The sequence below is a fragment of the Urocampus carinirostris genome, chromosome 4 (genome assembly GCF_059441175.1).
Source record: "Urocampus carinirostris isolate Australia breed hairy pipefish chromosome 4, RoL_Ucar_1.0, whole genome shotgun sequence".
Taxonomy (NCBI): domain Eukaryota; kingdom Metazoa; phylum Chordata; class Actinopteri; order Syngnathiformes; family Syngnathidae; genus Urocampus; species Urocampus carinirostris.
Window position 1 is genome coordinate 27,360,433 of NC_142352.1, and position 3,237 is coordinate 27,363,669.

The 3,237-nt window shown below is 40.7% G+C and overlaps 1 pseudogene; it reads left to right on the forward strand.

The window, feature by feature from the left end:
* The first annotated feature begins 959 nt into the window (after window positions 1–959).
* On the forward strand, window positions 960–1,074 carry LOC148367186 (U2 spliceosomal RNA; annotated as a pseudogene).
* Window positions 1,075–3,237: the final 2,163 nt, after the last annotated feature.

The window sequence follows — 3,237 nt, forward strand, 5'->3', positions numbered from 1 at the left end:
CACGGAGACTGGGTGCAACCCGTGGATTGCCAAGTCTAACGTGCAGCTAGCCAGCTGCTTTCTACATTGCTTTCTTACACGGCAAGGAAAAGCCCTTCAATTTTGTTGTACTATTGTATAATGCCAATAAAGACCATTTATTACAGTATTACTTCATACATAGTTTTATCATTTATTTCATGAATTTTGTTGTGTGAATAATCTAAGAAAGGTTATTTTGTTGTGGCTTTCTGGAAAAGAATAAATGTTCACATTTAGGCAATCCTGAGATCGTCATACTTTTTCTTTTACAAACAGACCCTGACCCTCTCATCAGAGAAGGGAAAAGTTATGTGGCCCTCACAGAAAAAGATTTAAGAACCCCCTGGCATATATAGTTAAAATTGACATAGGGATCTCATTTGTGAATGACGTAAATGACCGCTTATGTGACGAGAGCAATTTCCACCCATTATTCGTTTTCCGAAAGTGACAACTGCACCAGTTCCCACTTCAAAAAATTTAAAAACCATAGACTTATACTTAGATCTTTAAAAAATAGCATGAAGAGTCAGTATATTGATGTATTGTTTCCTTTTTTTTTACACTATTTTGACAATAAAAGTATTGTTACTACGGTTCATGCACCTTTTTCATTTCCAAATTCAAATATTTTTTTAAGATCTTTCAAAGCCAATTTTACAATTTCTCAAATACCTTTAGAAGAAAAAATCAGATGTGAATCGTAGATTGAGCATAGTCGAAAATATATCTTGATTTTTCATAATGCATGTGCATTTATCAGGACATATGTTTTTGAGACAAATCTCTCCCCAGATAGGTGCCAGGTTAAAATGACAGTAAATGGAGCTTGCATTATCAGATGAAGGAAGTTCTTCCCATTATAGTATACCTCAGGGAAACGCGACCCTAACTACACAAACTTTCCAATAATACACAATTCATAGTGCATGCAACTGTTCTCTTGGGGTGATGACACTTAATAGGAAAATGTGGAGATGGAATAAGAGCTTGCTCTGTCCACTCCACACATCGGCCCGGTATTGCAGTACCTCCGGGAACGGTGCATTCGCAATGATCGCAGCAAGGCTTTAAGGCTAGGACCTTAGCTTGGCCTTTTGGCTGAGAGTAAGAGTCCCGGCTCCTTGGCTTTGTAGCGTATTGTGAACTGACCGATAACGGATAATGGATAATTAATAAAGAAAATAGAACAATAACCCTTAAAAAATCCCCCCCCCTCCCCTCGAGGGGGAGGTGGTAGAAGCAAGGATGAAAGCAACAATGGGTCATTTATTCAGTCCACATTCGGTACACAAAAGGGACTGAAAAATCAAAGCAACCATATCGTGATCACCAAAGGCAGTTGTCGGGGTCCAGCGGTTGGCAAGGTGTCGGTGATAAGGTAGACTCACGTCGGCGAAAGTCCAAGTGTCCATGAGGCATAATTCGTGGTTGTGGAAGGAGGCTAGGGTTCGGTACACTGTTAGCAAAACAAGGCTGAGTCAACACTAGAAGGAGACAAGAATGGCAACGAACTGGCAAACCTGCCCAAAAACAGGAGCAATCAGGCCAAATTACACAAGGTGTGAGTGGAAATCAGAGCTAAGGAGGAAGTGACCAAAAAAGGAAGAGGGAAAGCAAGAGGGGGAGAGAGAGACAACCAAACCTGACATCTAGAATGTGACAACAATACCGTACAAACCATATCAGCTGCCGTTAATGACGAGAAAAGAAGAAATGTCATGACAACGGAAGTGTCTGCATCATTTTTAAGCAGTTTTGTTGTGAAACATGGCAACAATTCAAGCATTTACAAGCCCTTCACCCAAAATCCATGCACTATTCAATCCTTGCCAACACAACTTAAAATTCAAGCACTTTTAAGGATTTCAAGCACCCGTACGAACCTTGTATTATGCTTAATACATGAAATTATCAGAAAATCAGCTCAGTGATACCTTTGTCTCATTGACTTACTAGTACAGAAATGCAAAGCCTGTATGACTTATTTTGGGAGTGTTCTAGATTTAGTGTGGAGCCTAAAACAGTGGCAGCCCGATTGTTGTGATAAAAATGGAGGGGGGGCGGGGTGACGAGCAATATGTCCTTTTGCTCTTTCTGTACACAGTCCCGGTGACCCTTGGCTCTGTCAGAGCAAACACAGTCTGCACGCAATGCACAATGATTAACCCCCGAGATCCTCTATTCACCAGAGGGATCACTGGGAAACACAAAAGGTTGGACCTCTTTGACTTGGAAAAAAAACACAGGCTCCTCCTACCTACTCCCTGTCAACATTGAGTTTGCATGACTTGGAAAGGGGAGAAAGGGAGAATTTAAAAAGGGCATTTTATGATTGTAAAACAAACCGGTATGTACTTTTTTTCATAAGATCAACTTGCAACTAGTCTTATGGCGATTTTCTCATAGCAAGAGGGGGGTCTGTGTTTTATTAGCACCGAGAAACATTAAAATTAGTAGAAATTAGCAATACAGTGGAGCCTCTACTAACTGATGTCTCTACTTACGAAAGTTTCAGGTTAGAGGTCCTTGAACGGGAAAATAGTCAAGTCAAGTCAGGTTTATTTGTATAGCCCTTCATCACAAAGAGTCTCAAAGGGCTGCACAGACCATGGATTGTTGCAGACTATTACTACACCATCCCCTGATCTAAAACCTACGCGAGGGCAAGGAAAAACTCAAAAACCTTAACATGAGGATATTGCCTCTGGTTATGAAGATTGCCTGAAGTGGTCAAAAATACAGTACAGTACGGGCTAGTATTTGTCGCTCCCAGAGTTTCCTGAACGTCAACAAACTGACAATCGCTTCAAATCTGCCTGGAAACGAGTGCACATTCGTGCTCTCAGCATGCTCTTCATGTCACCGTCACAGTTCACAGATGAGGAAGAGGGGTTCTAGCAACATGCCCCCATCATTCAATCATTTCAAATCATAGGCATTTTAGCAAAATTCCATTAAGGCTCTGTGGAAAGGAATCACCTGGACAAGGTGTTGACAAGTCTGGCTATCGCTACGCCAGCCTCACGCATTTCTGACGGATTCTCAAAAGCTGGCAAAGGCAGACGTCATTGGATCAGTTTTTCAAAAAGATAAATGTATATTTTTATTATTTCCTTTGTTCTTTGTTTTTTTCACATGAAGTGACTCTTGTTTTATGTGTATTGCGCAATAATATACTTTTAACATGTACCTGTTTCATGTTGTAATGTTCTC